This window comes from Hesperophylax consimilis, chromosome 3, assembly GCF_061612785.1.
Source record: "Hesperophylax consimilis isolate HC1 chromosome 3, BYU_Hcon_1.0, whole genome shotgun sequence".
Taxonomy (NCBI): Eukaryota; Metazoa; Arthropoda; class Insecta; order Trichoptera; family Limnephilidae; genus Hesperophylax; species Hesperophylax consimilis.
In genome coordinates this window covers 36861746-36885736 of record NC_142838.1, presented here as the reverse complement: position 1 = coordinate 36885736, position 23991 = coordinate 36861746, and the positions used below count along the sequence as shown (strand labels likewise).

The 23991-nt window shown below is 34.4% G+C and overlaps 1 protein-coding gene across 1 annotated transcript in view; it reads left to right on the top strand.

The window, feature by feature from the left end:
- Positions 1 to 23991, top strand: part of Gyg (glycogenin 1) — an 81493-nt gene that overhangs the window by 20934 nt on the left and 36568 nt on the right. The gene's annotated exons all lie outside the window — the stretch shown is intronic.

Sequence of the window (23991 nt, the reverse complement as noted above, 5' to 3'; positions counted from 1 at the left end):
GACAGGGGAACAGGAAGGCTTGTAAATATTTGGATACTTAGATTTGTATTATTTGGGATGCGGGTTTGGGTACCGCCGCCCCGTGAACCATTTATTGGATAACCAAAACCTCTGCCATTCTCATTTGAGCATTCGTCCGTCATTGTTGGACACACTGAACCTTAGATTCCTATCCACCCCTCATACCTTTTTCCTTCCCAGAACTTCTTCTTCCTTTTCCAGCACCACCAAAGATGACATAGGTCCTGGGAGAAATTATTTTCCTCAAGGCCTCCGAAGTAAAAAAAAAAAAAAAACTGGTTGCCAAACACGGCTAAAGCCATTTCAAGCAACGATTCGATTTTGAATGGCATGGTCTATCACCAGGGTGATAATGAGAGTGTCTACTACTGAATAATAACCATCAATCATTATAGGTTTGGAAAGCAACCTTATAAATGAAAATAATGTACGTAAAATATTATTTGGTCTCCCGCGCTATTGCCGCGCTTCGACTACGTTCATTGAAAGCTGCACCCACAACCCACAACTTTGTTTCCCTCTTAAACGAAGTCTCAACAAATACAACAACTCCATAGTTTAGCTTCGTATACGAAAGGAACAATATAAATTTGTACGGAAGTTACTGCGTATGGTTGTGTTCGCAAAACTCGAAAAGTGGTCCACCGATATCGCTGAAAATTTCAAAGTTTGTTCTTATTAGTGCCAGGAGTGTTTAGAGAGTGGTTTGAATGGTAGAAGAAGTCTGGGACGCCCGGGATTATTACATAACGCAATATTCAGTCAATTCACAGATAACAACAAAGTTTTTTTTGGCAAGTTCAGTGGGTCAGTTGACAAAATAAGGAAAACCTGTTTTTAGGCAACCTGCCACTTCTATGTGACGACTTGTTAATGCTAATAATGTGTTTTCTGTCTGAAGTAATGCGTTATTTTGAAGGAAAGCACCCAGACGAATTTTCGACACGAGCCACTAACCGGACAGGGAACCCCCCCGTTAAAAAAATTCCACTATACAGGGTGTATCGGCACGTACCCGACAAACTTTAACCAGCTATTCCTTAGCATATTTATCTATGAAGTGAGGCTGAAGATAGTGGGGGTGGGAAGGAGATGGAGAAGAGGCAGGTGGGGGAGTACCTGGCTAATCAGATCTGGGCACCAAACAAGGCTAAAGCCATTTCAAGCAATGTTTCAATTTTGGATCGTGGTCTTACACCTGGGCGATACTGAGAGTATCTTCCAGTCTGAAACGTGGCGTGAGCGTAATATATTATTTCAAACGAATACATTGTGAATTAACACAAATTCATCAATAATATTTCCTTGCGCACGCCGGGATTTGAACCCAAGACGTTCGGATTGCTAGTTGAGAACCTTATCCCTCGACCACAGAGGCCGTCAGTTAAAGGAGGAAGCGTAACACGGCATAATAACCACGATAAAACAGTAGTTCAATTTCCCCATCATCAATCCGGCTGGAATGATGAAACCACCAACGAACGCTAGTGAACTAATAAATCACGTCCTTTCTGCGTATGGCACGAGGCGTGCGTCTGCACACATCCTTTTTACTTGCGGTCTAGTTGTAGTAAAATTGATTACTAAACCGACGGTACAGCCGGTTTTAATGATTGTTTTTCAAATAGGGGCACAAATTTATATCACAAGGGCATCCCGGCGGTAGTTCTGTTATATCCTCTCGCTCTTTATCATAAACGAAGCATGTAACAGAAGGAGACCGTACAAAGGAACAACCTTCATTTATGAGAATAAGGGATAGGTTATAATGGAGCTCTCAACGGAAGCACAATAATCAATAATGATTTTTTATTAACAATAATTTGGCTTTTATATGCACTTACATTCCCTCAGAAATGATACAATGCCTACGCTACGCTGGTAGCTTCACTTAACTTCATTATTGGTTGCAGCCCATCCCACAAATTGAAGTCGCTTTATCAGTGGCGCAGCGACCTTCTCACACGACAGTCAGGGCTGAGGCCTTTAGTGGATATTCACGGCCGCTATCAACAATCTTTCTGAGCGGCCGTTCGCTTTGATAGTGGCTCAAATGCGCATTATCGGTTCCACCATTTCAGCTCTGCGTAATTTTTGCTGTGACTGTGTATTAGTTTATGAATTCCGGGATATGAAATTAAACATGTATTGAAGCAATAATAAATTACGCTTATAATTCATCTTGTGACCGTTATTGTATCTTTGAAACACGTTTTAACTTAGCGGTCGCTTAGGTAATCTTAATAAGTTTTTAGCCCTGGTTGTAAAATTTTATGAAAAAAATTCAATCTTCTATATTTGTTTACAGGATCACTTACCTCTATTTCTCTTAATTAAACTTAAAAACTAAATGGGTGTTGATGGGGCCAGGTCATGGAGGAAAGAAGGGAGAGGAGGTGGTCATACGAACATTTCCTACAAGACTTGTCGCAAGCTGACTATGACGAAGTATGAAATGCGGGAGCCTGTGGGACCATGGAACTAAAAAGCCCTGGACATGGCGTTAGTGCGATTTTGTATGAATGGCATTGAAGCCAAATCTAGGGTGAAGGGAAATTGCCTGGCAGCAATCTTGTATGAATAACTTTTGAACTGATCTGTATACAAAGTGGTGTATATAGAACCGGGTTAAAATTGACTCGCCAATCATCTAACGGTACACCGGCGAAATATTAAGCCAACTGTTATATACATGTAGATAGATAGATGCCAGTAAATAAAATTTAAATAAAGTTTCAACTTTGAATAAACCATGTGACATGTAACAAAAGGAATATTCTAGATATTATTTAAATTATAATAATATTTAACAAGCATGAGGTACGTATAATAATTGTTATATGATAGTAAAATATTTGATGAGTTTATTTATTTAATTATGAGTACCATCTAGCGATAAAAAGAAATAATGAAATCAACACGTATCGGAATATCAATGTCCCATCTGACAAACCAATGCTAAGCGATTGTGAGCTCTAAAGTAACTTTTTCGAAGTTCATTACCGCTTAACGTTGTTGTATCATGTAGTCGGAAGGCTACCATAAGACGTGTACCAGAAACACGTGGCGGAAACGAGCGATTTATTTAAAAAATCAACAGTAAAAATACTTTCACGTGAAAAGCAATGCCATCCCCAGTTTCGAACTTTCTTGTTGTATGGTTTTAGCAAAATTTTACACTGCATTTCATCGTTCACGCGTAAATAAATGTTGCCCGGGGGCCCGTGAATATGTTACTAAGCCACTGCACTGCTAATGACCTCCTGACCAGCCGGGTTCAAGGGTACTCTGGCAGTATACTTAACATGAATATTTTTCGGTCCAATATCTATTAGAATATTTGTATCAGACTATTATTTTTGTCACTCTGAAACCGCAAGCTGCCGCTGAGAACTCCGTTGTAACCTCTTTTTATGTTACGCGATTATTTATCAAGTGGATGAAATATGAAGTCATGACGTCCCAGGAAGACATGGCACGACCAAGATAAATGAAATACTATATAATTGTGTTTTGCAAAAAAGGGACTGTAACGTAATATTCACGACGTTGACTATCATTAGATCGAGACAGCTAATCAACATTGCGTACTCTGTCTCTTTTACACTTCTTGACATCGTATTCCCCATTCCATTTGATTTTGAATTTGAAGATTTGAAACTGAGGGACCGAATTTCTGAATTTGAAATTTAAGCGAAGAACGATTAGACTTTCGGATCATGTGATTCGCCCGCATCCATTGCCACATCGTATTTCTTGTGTAATTCTTTATTCTATGCCTACAGTGACATCTCATGATTGTTGTGTTCTTCTTTATTCTATGCCTATAGTGACATCTCGTGATTGTTTTGTTCTTCTTAATTCTATGACTACGGTGAAATCTCGTGATTGTTGTGTTCTTCTTTATTCTATGCCTACAGTGACATCTCGTGATTGTTGTGTTCTTCTTTATTCTATGCCTACAGTGACATCTCTTGATTGTTGTGTTCTTCTTTATTCTATGCCTACAGTAACATCTCGTGATTGTTGTGTTCTTCTTTATTCTATGCCTACAATTACATCTCGTGATTGTTGTGTTCTTCTTTATTCTATGCCCACAGTTACATCTCGTGATTGTTGTGTTCTTCTTTATTGTATGCCTACAGTAACATCTCGTGATTGTTGTGTTCTTCTTTATTCTATGCCTACAGTAACATCTCGTGATTGTTGTGTTCTTCTTAATTCTATGCCTACAGTGACATCTCGTGATTGTTGTGCTCTTCTTAATTCTCTGCCTACAGTAACATCTCGTGATTGTTGTGTTCTTCTTTATTCTATGCCTACAGTGACATCTCGAGATTGTTTTGAGTCAGAACTTCAAAACAGTATATCTGTATGAATGTGCACGAGTGTGTGCCAAAATGGCGTAGTGTCTTATCTTCTCTGCCTACCCATCGGAAACGGCGCTATTAGTTAGTTGGTTCATTGAGATACCTGCATTAGAGTTGATTTATACATTTCTTCCGTTTCTTTCGTTTTTGTGCACATTACCGAGATGTCATCTCGCCACCGTTTGCCCTACATAGCTGGGCATCTCGAAACCGGTTAGTAAACCTAGTAACCGGTCCCTCTGTATCTGCCAGTAAATGAGTTAACTTTTTATGTGAATTCCGATCTCCTAACTATTTACTTGCATAGCATCCGGGGAACACAGTAAGTAAGTAAATAACACACGATTATAAATATCGCCCTATCGATAACGAAGAATGACCCGTGCTTATTTTTTTGTGGGTGAGTAATAAAATAAGTTCAACAAGTGCGTACGTAATGATTGTGACGTATAATTGAATGCATTCAATGGAAATACTTGGATAACGAAATACCTAACAGAAATTCATAGATTGGAAAAAATGCTTTTATGACTTTGAAATCTAGATTTAGATTACTGGGTCGACGTTTTTTGAAAACCTCGGTTGTTGAGTGGTAAGATACTTGGCTCTGGGCCCAGAGGTCGTCCACTGAAAACCCGGATATTTACGAAAAAAATATATGGGATTTTGGGGTTTAAGAGAATTGCAAGAGTTATTTTAATTTTCCCTATTCTTTCAATATTCTCCGTGTCATTATTTATGGATTTTTTTTTTTCATGTTTAAATTTATATAAAAAGAGTGGAACGAATGTTTGAATTTATTTTATTTTTATTTATTTAACGCCCAGAGGGCTTTTACATGTAGGTGGTACAATTTTGATGACAGACAATTTTGAAACATGAGAAAGAAATAATAAAAATAAAATTATGTTAAAAAATAATAGGTATATGCAAGAAACAAAATTAAAAATAACAAGAACACAAATTAAAAAATACAGCGATTTAACTGGTTTACAAAAATACAACTTCCATTTGGGAATAGTGTTGAAATAAGTCTTTTACGTGATCCACAAAATTCGCAAAGTTAATATTAAATATGTTTTAATATTAATATATTTGTTTTTATTATGGCCCGGAATTTTAGTTATCGCTATGAAATATATAAACTTTTTTCAATTTGCTCTCTGGTAAAAAAAAATGACAAATAAAATACCTTTTATTATCTATTCAATGCATAGAAACCAGGACAAGATAAGCTGACTGGTAGCCATTACTAAAAAATACTGAAATACCAGCTCTACACATTATGAGCGTGATGCCTTGCATTATCGTGTTGTTTTTTAGTTAGTTTTCCTGCTTAGAACAAGCACGAACAGTTGCCAGAGGCTCCTTAAATAGCATGAAAGATCCAAAAGTTGTGGCAATAAAAATAACTGTAATATGTCTAGAAGTGTGTAGACCTTAATGTAATACACGGTGTCCGGAAACTCGTAGTACAAGCGGGAAACTGGAGAATCTACACCACATGGGGAACCCAAAAAAACATAAAGTTTTTTGATTTGAGCATTTTCAAAAAAAAAAAAAACCAAAAAAAAATATTTTTCGGCTATTTTAGGGTTAAATTTTTTTCTGGTGTTTAGGGTTGAACAACAGATGTTTTAACCCTGCAGAGCAGAAATATTTTATGATTACACCGGGTTAAATGAAGGATGATTTCAAAATAATGCTTCAAATCCGAGTTTCTTCATTTGTTTTACTTTCAAATAGTTTTAATTAGTTGGGTACTTTGATCTTCAGTAAGAATTTATAAGAATTTGATTAAAAAAAAAAAAAAAAAAAAAAAAAAAAAATCAACATCAAACTCGATTTACTCGATAACGAAAGCTCAAATCAAAAAAAAATATACTACAAAATCGACTCCAAATGTGATGTAGATTCACCAGTTTCCCGCTTGTACTACGAGTTTCCGGACACCCTGTATAAGCAAGAAACAAACAAATTTAATCAAGATAGATGATCCCATGAACATGTGCAAAGAAATGTAAGCAAGAAACAAACAATTTCAATCGAGACAGATACAGATGGTTCCTTGAAGGAAGGCGTTACTAGTTGCTTGCAGTCACGCCAGCCGCATAGCTTAGCGGCTGCTTCCAGTTTATTTATATTCGAGTGTCATAGCGCAGAGATCCGGCTCGGAAATGTACCCGCTTCCATCACTGGCCGTATTCAGTAGTCAAATAGTCATAATCGCCAGACAGAAGTAATGCCAGAAATGTCTGCTATATCAAGAAAACCACCAACATTTTCCACGTTGTTTTTGCAGACGCTACTGAAAACTGAATGAAATTTGTATCATGCTATCAGGTTGTATGTTATGATGATTTTACCTTTTTGTTTGTTATCGTTTTCTTTATCCAGAATGTATTGCGTGGCGCTAGACGTATTACATATTGTATCAGTAGTATTGATAGATGCTTTTACAAAACACACTATCACGTCATAATACAATCTTAATTTACTGTCAGCAATAAGAAAATAAAATACTTGTATTTTTATACATACATTCAGAACATTTACTATATTTTGATATGAAATTAGCTATTTTATTTTATTTATTTTTTATATGAATACCGCACAAGAGTCCCCGACTGCTCCCAATCGTCTGAAGCCTGTTATACTATGGCATCCCCAATTGTGGTATGTTGTGAGGCAAAGGTAATGTAGAAGGGAAGGAGATGGGGAAGAGAAAGGTTGGTATTGTCTGCGTCGTTTAAAAATAATAAAAAACTTATAAATGCCTCCGTTCTCAGACACTATTTTTTACAGTATATTTTTTCGATATGGTAGGTACTTATTTTGGATACTTGTGGAATATTTTGAATTTTAGTCATTTGGGCTAATCAGTATAATACTGTTTACATCTCTGAAAACAAAAATTAAGGCAATCCTATCAATAAGCCGGTCTTTCAATTAGTAATTCAAAATCGTAGATATTTGATCTCCCAGAGTAAATACCTGTTTTTAGTGGTTTTATATTCAGATTTCTGTTTAATCAAAAATGCCACATGTTCTTAAATATTTGTATGTGAATAAGTGTTGATTGAATGATCTACTATCTAATGACTAATTACGTTTCTAACTAATTAAATATCGATTTAAAACAAATTTGAACGTCGCTTTACAACATAAAATGACAATTTTAGTGCAGCGGCATTGTCTAATAAAGTGTCTGCAAATGATTCGATTAATGCACCTACTCAAACCAGATATAATACCAACAAGACAACATTTTTTTGTATGTTAATAATTCGAAATATCTTTAGGTGAAATTATGTCGATTAATTCGAAACATCCTTGGTTTATTATCGGTGAATTCGAAACATCATTAGATTATTGAAATTAGTCGGATTAATAGGAAACACCCCTGAATTATTAACATTTGTTTTTCGACTCCTAGTATTAAGGCGAAGCTTAATGCTAAATCACTATTTTGATTAATCTTTATAACGAATTGCTGTACATTATGAATACCAAAAAATATGCTTTAGATAAATTGAAGGTTTTCCTATCGTTTCGCTTGAGTAGAATACAAATAAAAAAATAAGTTACTCAATAAAAAATATAAATGTTAACTACTAAAAATTATATTTTTTCAATACAAATGTATGAACTCGTAAAGGAAACAACTTTAAAAAAATACAGTATTATAGCTAAGATTATCTGTGACAGTTTCACTTGATTAACTTTTATGCTTTCTTATAACATTATTTACAAAATAAATAAAAACCAGTTTTGTGCTTGAAATCGAACGTTTCTCCGCTTGTCAAGCGATTTTAATACCTATTACCTACTGTATACCAAGAATACCCACATTTTTGGCTTGTAGCTTCCTCTTAATTCAGTTGAACAAGTTCTTGTAATTTACAAATATGTCTCGATTATACTCATCGCTATTTTGTGATACTATCTAATAATAAAAATGGCGTAGTCCCAGCTTCCGAAGATTTTGATCAAAATTAACTCTCATCCTACGCAAATCTTTCGTAATGATATGTATTATTAATTCAAGTCCACGATAAACGTATAAACAAAAATGGCATGCTTCCAACCCGATCTAAACAGTTGTAGTCTTGAAAAAAAATCGAATAATATGATTAAATATTTATTTATGTCAAGAATTTCGCCCATTGCGCGGTCCATTTATTAATGGTGCTCTGTTGTTTCTGTGACTGGTCCATATTATGACGTACGGCTTCCTAACCTAATTGCCAGCCTCCCACTGCCATTTCACCAGCAAATTGGTGAATGTCAGATCTTGACATATATTCTCTCTGGAGACATTTCTAACAGCGGCTTGTCCCGTAACAAGATTACAATCGCCGGCAGCCGCCTCCGGACGAGGCCGCCATAATACTAATTTTAAAGGAATGGTCCAACTATTTAAAACATTTTAAATCATTGTCAATTCTAATTTCAAAAAAACACATTTAAGTATTCATAGAAACCAATTTAGCGTAGATGCGTCACAGTGACCTTGCGATGAACAAGCACCGTGCTTATGTGCTTGTGTATAACGTGTGTGCATTCTTTTGGAGTTGGATGACTCTTTATGTCTAATGGATAAATTGCGATGTAAAGTGGGTTTCTAGCAATGGTGCCAAAACTCTTTATTTGTTATTGCAGCTTTTAAAAAAATAGTTTCTAGCAATTAGAATTTTTTAAATTTGTCGTAAGTTACGACTCGTAAACCCATCTTTCCTTATGGTGTCGTGCGAAATCGCTAAAGCCGATGAATAAAAAGACCCGTTGCCAATCAGAAATAAGTATGTTTATTTATGTAATATAATCAACATAAGTTATTTTACTGGTCGAAATTAAGTTGCTTTTGTTGAGAAAATTTTTATTTCTACAGTTTCCTTGTTTTTTTTTGTAAAAATCTCCCTAAATTTTGTAAGATTAAACCTTTTTGGTACAATTCCGGTGTAATTCTGCCTAATTCGGTAATATTCTATCATTAATCAGTTATTATCAATTTTGGTGAGATTCTATCACTGTTGGTAAAAATTTGTCAGTTTTGGTGAATGGGGACCAGATTTGGTAAATTTTAACGATTTTTATAAATGAGATGAAATTTCTGTCAATTTTGGTACTACCAATTTTGGCAAAAATCTTTAGTGATGTTGGTAAAATTATTTTTTATTTAATTTTATGACACAAAAGAAATGATTTTAAAAACCATAAAGTAGGTACTTTTAACGGTGACAGATTTGCTACTTCTACAAAAGCTACTCTGCTAGATTTTAATATATTCTAGCAAATTTTCTTATTGAAGACAATGGAAACTATAAAAAATGTTCCCTCTTCTGGTATTTGTTTCACAAGCCTGATTGTTTTGTCCTTTTGAAAGCACAACATAATATATGTGCTTGTAAATAAATTGAACTCAGAACTGAGAGTTGTTTTAACTTTCAAAGTAATTACTCAAAATATCCGCCCTGTAATCTCTGCTCTTGGAACTTGATTCGTGTGGGCTCGCCAAGCCTGTGGTAACTGACTCCTCCCATAAACATAACCGTCAAGCCATATTTCTGTTAGCATAAATAATAATGTTCTGGCCCAGCCCCGTCTGGTGCAGTCACAGTGAAGTGCAATGGGGAGCGATTGAGCGTTGTCTTGCTGTAGGCTATGGTGCAGTGCTGTGGTGCCGCGTGCAGGCACGATGCATTTCCTGGCCACAATTTGCAGTCTGCGCCGAGTCATTAGCGGGTGGGCGGGCTTCCCAAACTGTGGAGTTAAAAGTAGAACTCAAGAGAGATCCGTTGTAAGTAATCGTATGTTATCTAAATCGTATATACATCGACCTCCAAAACAGCATAATTAATAAAGATCCTACATCCACGATTTCTACGGGTATTTGATTAGAAACTTTCGAATTTTCTGTTTTGTTCGTCTACGTTTTACACGAAAGAATAGTGAGAAAGATGGTAATTATTATAGAACAAGCGCAGATACGTGAAAAATCACAATTCTTGACAAATCAGTTCGAATTTTAAAATGTCAATTAAGGTTAAACGCAACGCTCGTTGTATTCTACGTGTTCACAGATGGCGTTAATTAATTAATTTTGTTTAAATACGCTTTTGCAAGGTATTGCTTTACAGTATTAAGACAAATTATTTGTTTGCGCTCTCATATACGCAATATGAATATGAATAAATAGTTTTGTCCATAAAAAAACTCAATTCTATCGAGAAAGGCATACAAATACAATATTGGATTGAATCATCGGTATAATATTGTATTTGTGTGCCTTTCTCGAAATAATTAAGTCTTTAAACGAACAAAACTATTGATTCATATTCATATTGCGTATATACGGGCGCAAAAAAATGATTTGTCTTAATATTAGTTTTTCAAAAAAAATATGTTTGTCCAACAGATGGCGCTATTTAAAAAAGCATGTTTTTATCTATCACAGATGACATCTATATGTATAATATAGGCATATAAAAACACACGCGTATTCGAATGGAACGTTGTGTCAAAATTTCAAGGCAATCAGTGAAGAATTATCGGAGATTTAAGATTTTGAACAAACGAACATTTACATCATTATTTATATAGATAGATAAAGCATATAATTTTGGTATTTGAGTGTTCGCTCAATGCCAATAGTTAAAGAAAATATTTTGAATATTTGATTAACTGTGTAATTCTCTTGTACTCGCTTTGATACGTGTTTTATTTTACATCCTGAAATGCATAAATCAACAATATTAAATTTTTTTATCGTACATCTGCCAATAAATATTTGATTTTGACTCGTCTGTCGGCCGATCCGTAAAAAAATGATGTTTACATACTGCTGTGCAAAAACTACGATCAGTCGATGTTGATGATACCAAAATTGAACGTCTGAGCCAATTTTTAACAATCACTCAATTAATTAGATTGGCGAAAGCATGGAAATATTTTCTTCGATAATCGTACGTACAAAATAAATAATCGACCATTTGATTACCTGCTTTAGAAATTCCCCCTTCAAGATTATTACATTACTTCTGAATCTTTTACATGATCCCACTCTCATTCAAAACCCACAACAATATTCTAACATTTAAATCTCAAATAAAATGGGAGATCAGAAATAGAAAAAATACTGACTGAAAGTAGAACCACTCAATTGCACTAAAACGCCATTCAATATATTTATAGCTTTTTCAGAAAAATAACCATATTTATAAATAATAATGTTAATTTTTCGTTTGTTCAAAATATTAAATCTCTGAAAGTTCTTCGCAGATTGCTTTGAAATCATGACACAACGTTGCACTCGAAAATGCGTGTATTTTTATATACCTACATTATACAGGATGTATCGGCACGTACCCGACAAACTTTAACCAGCTATTCCTTAGCACATTTGGAGTGAAAAATGTTATGGGCACTTTGCTGTCCGGTAACATTTTTTTTAATAAAAAATTTATTATTTATATTTTCACCACATGTCACCAATGTTTTATCCTTTGTCAAAGTTCGAAAACCCCTCTGGCAATATTTTGTTCGAGTTTCGTTGAATAATGTACGTACGTACCTACGTTGGCGCGCTTTTACAATAACAACGAAATGGCACGGCACCATTCGTCTCATTTTTAACTATTATTATTTAGTGTGTATGAAAGAGCGAGGACACTTTTTGACACACTTGCTAATAACAGCTGTTGAACACGAGAAACCATGCAAATGACAGTGACGGAGTGTGGATTTTTTTATTTATTTTTTTTATATTTAAATGTTACCGGACAGCAAAGCGCCCATAACATTTTTTACTCCAATTGTGCTGAGGAATAGCTGGTTAAAGTTTGTCGGGTACTTGCCGATACACCCTGTATAGATGTCACCTGTGATAGGTAAAATCATGCTGTTTTTGTAAAACAACGCCGTCTGTTGGACGTAAAATCAACACTATTGTTTCTCTATCTGTACAGATAGACTGAGCCAAGCAACGCGTGGCGGGGTACAGCTAGTGTATTTGTAATTACTTCATACTACTAAATTTCAATGATATATAAATATAATCCTTAGCTCGGGAGATACGGTGAGGGTATATTATCTATATTTGTTACAAAAAAATAAGATAATAAAACATTTATTATTATTTTCTGTTATCCACTCGAGCGACTTCTGGCATATTGTGGCAAATTTGCTAAAACGTTATGAACGATCGCTTGTCATTATAAATTTGCACAATCTATAGAACCTACAATATGGGATAAGCGGTCAAATCTAGGTGGTTTCATTGGTTTTAAACCGCAGTAAGCAGTTCATATGTTTCCATGTTAATATCTTGTGGAATGATATTAATTAAATAATATGGTGAACAAGAAATCTATGTGGATTCATTGGCTTTAAACCGCAGAAAGAAGTTCATATGTTTCCATGTTAATATCTTGTGGAATGATATTAGTTAAATAATATTGTGAACAAGAAATCTATGTGGATTCATTGGTTTTAAACCGCAGTAAGCAGTTCATATGTTTCCATGTTAATATCTTGTGGAATGATATTAATTAAATAATATGGTGAACAAGAAATCTATGTGGATTCATTGGCTTTAAACCGCAGAAAGAAGTTCATATGTTTCCATGTTAATATCTTGTGGAATGATATTAGTTAAATAATATTGTGAACAAGAAATCTATGTGGATTCATTGGTTTTAAACCGCAGTAAGCAGTTCATATGTTTCCATGTTAATATCTTGTGGAATGATATTAATTAAATAATATGGTGAACAAGAAATCTATGTGGATTCATTGGCTTTAAACCGCAGAAAGAAGTTCATATGTTTCCATGTTAATATCTTGTGGAATGATATTAGTTAAATAATATTGTGAACTAGAAATCTAAGTGGATTCATTGGCTTTTAACCGCAGCAAGCAGTTCATATCATATCATGTTAATATCTTCTGGAATGATATTAATTAAACAATATGGTGAACTAGAAATCTAAGTGGATTCATTGGCTTTAAACCGCAGTAAGCAGTTCATATGTTTCTTGATTGAGTGGCTTAGAAAATACCGGTATTTGTTGATTAAATATCATTAGTGATAAATTATGTAGACATTTGAATAAACTCGGTATTCTGGCAATGCATTTTTTCTCTCGAAGGTTGGACGTTTACTGTTTGGGAATGTATGAATGGCTGATGGCTGAAACTCGATCCTTGCAATGAGGGAAGCTTTGGTTTCATGTTGCGTATGAACTGCGTGACATTCCTTCTTTACAATCAAGTTATCAGATGCACTTCGCAACAAATACACCATTCTAGATGACTTTCTTCTTTTAACAAAATACCTTATGTTCTAAATTTTTCAGACGCACTTTGTTAGTTAGATACCTCTATTTTATAACTAGCTGTACACCGCCACGCGTTGTTGTGGCTCGATCTGCCTGTGGAGATAGAAAAACAATAGCGTGTGTTGCTTTTACATCCAACAGATGGCGCTGTTTTTTTTTTCAAAAAGCATGTTTCCTACAGATTGCGCTGTTTTCCAAAAAAGCACATTTTTATTTCTCACATGACATTTACATAATATATAAAAACACATGCGTATTCGAATGTAACGTTGTGTCAAAATTTCGAAGCAATCAGTGGAGAATTTTCGGAGATTTAAGATTTTGAACAAACGAACATTAACGTTTTTATTAATATATCTGTGGATACGAATGTACGAACCAAGTACCTACCCATCTACAGTGTTAAGACCCGAGAGACCTTAACGTAATTTTGGATTTGAGATGAAAATACCTATTTGAAATGGTTATTTTTAATTCACAAAATGCAGCAATTTCTAGTATGAAAATGTAAAAAAATCTTGCCCAACCTATGCTGTGTTAATATTATGAAATATAAAATGAAACAACGTGAAAAGTGTGTTTTTTCGACGATTTTTCATTTCGTCTATCTGCAAATTTGTTTGTACGTTCCGTTTCCGTAAAGATGGTGTCCGTTTTAATGGTCCAGCAAAGATTCTTTTTGCAAATGTGAAATCGTCGTGTGTATTTGAACTATTTATTTCGCATTTTTACAATATTATTATGGTAAATACACACCTCCTGAAGAAATTTTGATAAAATAATTAAAATTAAGATTTTTACTTTTCTTTGGACAAATTTCAAAATTCCTTATTTGAAATAAAATAAAATATTGGTTTTGTAATTAAGTAGGTATGTATTAAAGTACCTAATAAGAGAATATTAGATTATTACTTTGGACTCTAGTTCTACACTGTTGTTCACAGAACTACTAGTTCATACTATAGACAAATCTGCAGTGCTCCAAACATTAATCGGTCGTTTGTGACAAGTCACAGCGGTGCTGCCAAGGTCTGTTATCTATGTGAGAATATTGTGTCAGCGCTTTATTAGCAGCAGACACATACCTGGACGGATGACGAACCTCGTGGTGGCACTGTTGGTGGACTCGGTAGACTCTCGCGCTCCAGCAGCTGGTCAAGTTTCTTTACCACCTAGTATTCTTGCTGCAGAATCTCCACCTTCTATATTCGTCGAACGTCACAGCGGTGGTCTCTATGTGAGGATATTGTGTGACGGATAACGGACCTCGTGCTGGCACTGTTGGTGGACTCTCGCTGCAGCAGCTGGTCCAGTTTCTACACCACCTAGGATTCTTGCTGAGGAGTCTCCATCTTCTATCTTCATGTCACCTGTTTCTGTTATTCATTTTACTTAACTTAACTTCACTTTATTTTTGTAATATTTATATCTGCATCAACTGTAAAGCGCCCCTGAGGTGATATATCACAAAAGCGGAGCTATACAACTTGTCCAATATTATTATTACTATTATAAATTGACCATCATTTTTTTTATATTTCATCATGTATTATGGTGCTAGTAGGTATTTTTTTATGATTAGATTAACTCACAAATAAAAAATAAAAATAAAATACTGGTATTAAAATGAGAGGATGAAGCGAATTAAACACCTTCGCGTATCGAATAAGTTTCTATTTTGTACAGCATTGTAGAATCTAGTGTGGAAAGCTCGTCAATGCTCAACATCCCACGTGTGACTTTGTACACATGATATACGAGCCACGCTCATTATTTAAATTAAAAGGCGTGTAAACCTTCGGCTTTATTTTTAAGGCCTTCCACTTTCGTATTCCGAGCATGCAACCAGTTATATAAAGATGCATTTACATTAAGTACTTACCTATTATAAATTCGTCTGAACAATGTACGTAGGCAGTAGGCGGGTACACGAAAATTGCCCACACATTACGTACATTACAAAAATAAATAGAGTAGAGACCTGCCGAATAACTTCAGGCGATGCCATACGTAGTAATTCAAAATCATGGTTTGAAAATTTGGTCGCCTAGAAATGTTTCAGATGCTTTAATTAAATACTGCGAGTAGAATACATCTTGGCCTTTGAAATAATCGAGTATTTTTTAGATAAGTCTTTTTATAGAACAACAACATTTAAAACAGTGCGCACGTCAAATAATCGCTCCACAAAAATCGCTCAAATTCATAGTTAAAATCTCACCAAAATCAAACAACCGACGGTTGGTGTTTACCTGAAAAACCAGTGAAGTGATTCATCCAATTTAGTTTAGTCTAAACGGCCTAGTCATTACAATTTTAAGTGATTAAAGTGACAATTTGAAGTGACAGTGACCGCCTTGCTAACTCAATCAAAACCTTTTATTACAACAAATACAAACGGACCTGTGCCCTCACAATTAATATTATAATTATTTATCGATACGTCACAGGCGGTCAGTAGCCTGGTGGTATAAACGTTTCGCCAATTCTCTCCGTGGAATACGGGAAGTCAGTTCAAACCCCACAGTTTCCAAAAAAAAAAAAAAAACTTTGCTGCTTTTTTTTTTCAACCGCATTTTTTTGTTCTTTTAAATTTAATTTTAATATAATAAATAATATATATATAATATAATATATAATATAAATAATTTAATTTTAATATGGTATAAACGTTTCGCCAATTCTCTCCGTGGAATACGGGAAGTCAGTTCAAACCCCACAGTTTCCAAAAAAAAAAAAAAAACTTTGCTGCTTTTTTTTCAACCGCATTTTTTTGTTCTTTTAAATTTAATTTTAATCTGCATTGTAACGTGTGATATTTTTGAAACCCTTTAAACAAAAAAATATAGAACATCTAATTAAACAATAAACTTATTTTAAAAAATACACAATGAGCAGCACCAGAGGCAAGACATCCATTCTGGATAGCGAAGATAAAATCATACAGTTCCTAGAAAAAAAAATGGACGTAATGAAAAAAGACATAATGTCTCAAATAGCTATTCAAAACATTGAAAACCAAAAAAACATCGATAGCTTAAAAAAAGATATGTCGGAAATTATAGAAAAAAAATTCTCTGCTGAATTAAAAGATGTAAAAAACCTCAAGAACCAGCTGTGCGAACTCACCAAGACCATTGACTTTCTTTCACTAAAAATCGATGACTATGAAGTAGAGAGAAATAAACTACACAAAAAAATTAAGGAAGTGGAAAAAGAAAACAAAAATTTAAAATCTGTTGTAAATCAATCTCTACAAAACTGCCTTGAAACATCGCTCGAAATCAACGGAATCGAAACTAAAAAAGAAGAAAATCCTAAATTACCTATTGAATGCATCTTTAAAAAAATAGGGTGTGAAGATTTACTAAATAATAATTCCATAATAAACATTTACACCAACTCACTAAAGAAATGTATAACAATAAAGATGGCTACAAAAGAATTGAAAGACAGGATCCTTTCCCAAAAAAAGAAAGCGGGATATTTCTCCGCCAAAGATATAAATCACTCCACCTCGATAAACCCTATCTACATAAATGAAAAGCTGACGCCACAAAACAAGCAATTACTCTGGCTAGCGAGAGCAACAAAGGCGATGGGTTACCAATACGCGTGGACGAAGAACGGGAACGTCCTTCTCCGCAAAAATAAGGATACTCCAATTATATACATCAGAGACGCGAGCGACATACCCCTTCAATAACCTGGACTCCCTCCTGTACCTTCAAAGATGACCTCCGGACTCAACTAAAAATGGCCCCTTCAGAAGAAAACAGCATCCCTGAAACTCTTGAATGTGACAATTTTGAAGATGTAAACACACTTTTCTACGACACATCTTTCAACATACTAAACATGAACATCAGAAGCATTCGAAAAAATTTTGATGATTTCTGTATCCTTTTAAATTCGTTAACCTTCCGAATTGATTTTATTGCACTCACTGAAACACAAATGCGTGAATGTACCCCTTTCAACTTACCAAACTACACTACTTTTTCAATTCCGTCTAGACACACCTCTCACGATGGCATAACCATATTTTACAATATACACACCATATCCAACATTAGCATAGACAACACTCATTTCAAATATGCAAATGCCGTCCATGCAACCTTCTCCTCCAAAGGAAAAAAATACTCAATTTTAACAGCATACCGCTCCCCTTCTTTATCCCCAATTTTGTTTACACAAGAAATCAAAACTTTTATCAACAATAACAGCTCTAATCAATTCGATTTTGCATTTTTTATGGGTGATATTAACATAAATATACAAAACGCTGTATTAAATCCGACCGCAAACGAATATCTAAATGTTCTATACTCCACAGGATACCTATCATATATAAACAACACTACCAGACCTAATCATCCAAACGATACATGTCTTGACCATATATTTCTAAAAACACACAAAAATTTCCAACATAAATCCGCTACATTAAAAATCGACATAACTGACCACTATCCCACCTTTTACGGCCATCATACACCAAATTTATCCATCTCTGTTGAACCGAAAAACAAAGCAATGATTAAAATCAACTATTCAACTTTAAATAACTTACTGAACGAAGAATCGTGGATCGCTGTCCTATCTAATGACAACCCAAATTTGGCTTTAAATACCTTCTATGAAATACTTCAAAATTATATTAAAAAAAGTCAAGAAACAATAGCACCGCCAAAAAGTAAGCACAAACACATAAAACCGTGGATTACGCGCGGACTAATAATCTCAATACAACACAGAAACAAACTTTTTAAGATCTATAAAAATCACGAAAAATATTGCACATCCAAAAACGAAGCACAGAACCACACCAAACGGAACGAATACATTTTATTTAGAAACTACCTAAACTCAATCATAAAAAAACAAAAACAACAATACTACTCTACACAACTACATAATGCTCATAACGACTCCAAAAAAACATGGCACGTCATAAACGAAATCTCAAACAGGAACCAAAAAGTTCATAAAATTCCTCAAAAAATCATTACTGACAATAACACAACCATCGAAGACGCTGAGAGCATTGCAAACAATTTCAATCACTTCTTTACAAACATCGCCTCAACCCTCATAGATGATAATCCCAGTCTTAGCATTCACTCGAATCAAATTCCTCCCGGCCTTTCAGATTCTAATGTCACTACATATGAACTATCTACATTCAACGAAATAACAGAACTTGAAATCTCAAAACAAATTGACAACCTTAAAGAGAAGTCTGCAAATGGCCCAGATAACATTAGCAATACCACAATTAAATCAATTAAAAAGCATATAATCATTCCAATACATCATATTTTCAACAACTGCATCAGGCATAGCATTTACCCCAATGACTTCAAACTCTCTCACATCATTCCAATACATAAATCCGGATCTCAATTCAAAACAGACAACTACAGACCTATAACTTTAACTTCTCAATTATCCAAAATCTTCGAAAAGTGTTTAAAACGACAAATTATGAACTTTCTAGAATCTAATGATATCCTCTCAGCTAATCAATACGGCTTTAGAACCAAACTGTGCACCGATGACGCTATCTTTAGCTTAACCAAAAGCATATACTCTAACCTTGACTCTAACACTAAAACGCTAACCATTTTCTTGGATTTAAAGAAAGCGTTTGACACAGTCAACCACAGAATTTTATTAAAAAAAATCTCTAAAGTCGGTATTAAAAACAAAAGTTTCATGTTATTAAAAAGCTATATATTGAATCGCCAACAACGCACAAAAATAGGAACAAGCTTAAGTACCTATGACTTGACAAAACATGGTATTCCTCAAGGAACTGTCTTAGGGCCACTACTCTTTCTAATCTACATCAATGACCTATGCAATATTGCAATACCAGGTAAAATTCTCTCTTTTGCCGATGATACTGCAATAACAGTACAAGGTAAAACGTGGGAAGAAACAACCAGTAAAGCCAACAAATGTATTGCAACAGTCAAAGATTGGCTTGATAGAAATCTCCTCAGTCTAAATTTGAATAAAACTATCTTTATTCCCTTTTACAATTCCCAAAAGTCATCCCCTAAAAATAATCTTAATCTGAAGTTCCACAACCCTAATTGTAACTTTGCGACATGCTTAAATTGCGAAGACGTGAAATTCGGACAATATATCAAGTATTTAGGAGTTACTATAGACTGCCAACTCAAATGGACTTACCATATAGAAAAGACGGTCAATAAACTGAGATACCTAAGTTACATTTTCAAACGAATGAGCAACATTGTCAATATAAGAACCATGAAACTTGTTTATGACGCGTTAGTGCTTTCATCTATTTCCTATGGAATAATTGCCTGGGGAGGAACTTACAATAATCACGTAAAACCCTTAGAAATCGCTCAGAAATCCATCATTAAAATAATGTACCAAAGGACCAAGACATATCCCACCAACCAGTTATTTCAAGAAACAGAAATCATGGAACTAAGACGGATCTATTGTATTCAATGCCTCAAATTTATATTTACGCGTCCTATCAATTTCACCAAAAACACAAATCGCTCGAGCCAGAGACATACCACATGCGTGTTCACAGTCCCTCACTGCAAAACTAGGCTGGGCCAAAGGCACATCAACTATATTGCCCCAAAATTGTTCAATTCTTTACCCAATTCCATCAACATGTCTCAAAACCTGAACTTATATAAGAAAAATGTTAAAAGTTGGATAAGAAATAATTTCGAAGCGAGTAACTTTTTTCTATAATTTAAGCCATCTGTTTCTAAATAACTAAACTACCACATGTCTTTCTGTAAATTAAAGATTAATTTCTTTAAATCAAAGAAATATATACATGCATCTATGTTTTATGTGTGTGTGTGGGTGTGTGTGTGTGTGCGTGAGTGTGTGTGCGTGTGTCTGTGTGTGCGTGTGTCTGTGTGTGCGTGTGTCTGTTTGTGCGTGTATCTGTGAGTTTGTATGCACCTTTATTCGAGGACCTTCACAGACCTTTAGACCCAGAATCCGAGGACTCACACGAATCCGAGGACGTCCTCGGATTCAAAATGCGAAAAACTGAATATGTACCTATAATCTATGCGTTCTGATTGGTCAACTGTCGAAATTTTGGGCCGATCGGAGAGAGTCCTCATTTTCGTGGCGAAAAATATCGTGTTTAATTTGGCTAGTGTTTCATTAGTACGGATGTGTGACCACCAGGGCGGCGCCGCTAATGCTGGAAATCACACACAGACCCTAAACCGAGGACTCTCTCAAAGTCCTCGGTTTAGGGTTAAAAGGTGCCGATTGCCGGAATGTGAACACCAGGAGGCGCTGCAAGCTCGAGTGTCAAGAAATCTCACCTACGCCCTAAACCGAGGACCCGTCGTTCCTACGTGCATGTGTATATAATAAGTATTGCACTATTAAGATTGTGCCGACAAGGAATTCAGTTTTTGACTGTTGAAACAAAATTCAATATTGCGTTTAGTTCGTATTGTGAACTATGTTCTGTAATACTGTTTAATTCGATGTACGGTATTGTAATATTTATTAAGTAATTAGGACACCTGATCAAGTATTTGATTAATCCGCGTCATATATTCTTCTTTCACTCCATTCTTCGTTAATCCGCTCTATTTCGGTACTTTCCGTATTATGAACGCCGATTACTAGCCGATCTGCTGTTGCACCGGGCGGCGTATTTCCTTTTACGTGTTCAATAGGAGGCATCATTGCCTCGAAACTTGCACGGGTTTGTAACGCCATTCTCCTTCCAAACCCGTGTTCAATATGAGGCACGCGTCCTCCTACTGAACACGGGTTTGTAACGCCATTTCTCTTTACAAATCCGTGTTCAGTACGAGGCATGCGTCGTCCAATCGTTTATAATTACCATGCCCATTAATTGAGCACTACGGATCCGTGTTGGTTTCGAAAGATTTTTATTTTTTAACGCCCTAGTGGACTTTTACATGGAATTTTAGTAATTGTAAGAAAACAAGACAAATGGATATAATTAAATTTAGTGCAAATCAGTAAAATATCAATACGTTGATTCAATATATAATACTGCTCTTAGCCTGAAATGATAAATAAAAGAAACTATTTATTTATTAATATAAACGCTATAATAGGCTTTAACATTAAAGTGATACATTGTATTATAAGTATGCAGTGGTACACAGAAGGGAAAAATTATTGTAAGTATTAAGGACAAAATAAGAATGTGAGTACTTAGAAATATTATCGCTGAAATGATACAGTTGTTATTAGAAGTACACTGAGATAATGTTGAAAGAAAATAAAAAAAGAACTATGTACTTTTGTTATTTTGATTGATTAATATAAGACATAATATAAAACAAAGTATGTATGTATGGAAAATCTAGTATTTAGATACAGGATACAATTATTTAATGTGGGTTACATAAAAAAAGAAAAAATATGAAGTACTCATAAGGTAAAGAATGTTATAATAATATAGAACATTTTATGTAATTCCTTGGGCCTCGACAGTATTTTGTGAGAGGTTTAAAATATTGCCGTTTTGTAATAAAATCCCAATAATAGAATATTTCTAAATATATCCGAAAACTAAAAACCGTTTTGGAAAGGTTATGAAATGTCCTTTCAAATTTTATAATTCTAAATAAATATTTAATTTTAAAAATATAAGTATTTTGCATGCCAGCATAATTAAGTTTTAAAAATGACTCATCTTACGATTTTTGTAACTAAAATTACTGATAATGAAAAAAAACGCATTCATATTGTGATAGACTAATGTATTATAAACGATATTGTCATCTCAGTTTTTGTCGTGCCATATAAAAAATAATCAATATAAAATGCTCAAAGTACATAATTATTTTTTCAAATAGCGTTTGGAAACTGGATTCGTTTATGTTGACTTCTTAATTATTTTGCGGTAAATTTTTAGATTTTTTTATAAAGCGTGATTTTTTATCTTTTTAACACCGTTAAGATCATATCCTAACCATGAACCATGAAAGTAAGGGAGATACAACGATTTCTATGAAACATGAGATTAAAAATGTGTAAAAAAGGTGACTTGTTTTTAAGTAGAATAGATCAAAATTATTAACATCAAGTATATCTATTCATACATTCGCATGTTTATAATTGAGTATTGAGATTATTATGAACTTTAAAATTATATTTGTTTGAAATGTTTAATCAGGTATTGTTAAATCAAGGCTATCAGTTGTAATTATAATTTTGGATTAAAAATCATAATTTTGGAAAATCATAATTTTGAATAAATTATAACATAAAAAAGTAAGTGTGTGCTCACAATTTCTGCGTTATAAACCAATAAAACAGAATAAATAATAGAATAACTTTATTTACTCGTCAGGTATATAACATTATAATAGAGATTAAAAAAAATAAAATATGACGAGTTGTACCTATTAAAAACCAAGGATAGAAATAAAACTACATTCAAAGATGTATACGTTATGTGAGGTAATCTACATAACTAGGTACCTACAAATAAAAACATAATAATATATATTTTTTTAAATCAATATTTTTTGGCAGGAGGTTCATTATCATCAATATTTAATGCAATTTTGTGAATACGTTTTCTCTTGATCAATTAAGACTTGGCTGGTCGTCCTGATTGAATCCTTCCTGTAGCCGCATGATAGACCCTTTCTTTGCGGCGAGCGATTGATATAGGTTGTACATTAATTTTTCGAGATCTTTGCCGGCTATTTTTTTTCCACACTATTTTTTTTTTTTTTTTTTTATAGTAATACCGCACAAGAGTCCCAACTGCTCCCGTCTGGAGCCAGTGAGACTATGGTATCCCCAATTGGAGTATGTTGTGAGGCTGAGGGTATTGTGGAGGGGAGGGAGATGGGGAAGAGGAAGGTGGGGAAGTACCTGGCTATTCAGATCTGGTCACCAAACACGGCTAAAGCCATCTCAAGCAACGTTTCAATTCTGAATGGTGGTCTTACACCAGGGCGATACTGAGAGTATCATCCACTCTGGAACGTGCCGCAAATATACTATATATTATTTAAATTAATTAATTGTGAAATAACACAAATTAATCAAATAAAATTTATTTGCGCACGCCGGGTTCGAACCCGCGACCTTCGGATCTGTAGTCAAAAGCGTATACCACTAGACCACGCCGGCATAAATGATAGTATACTCAAATTAAGCTTTGACAAATCACATCCAAACTTGGTGAGAATTTTTGTTGAGCATTTGAATTCCTTTCCAAGATATTAGTAATT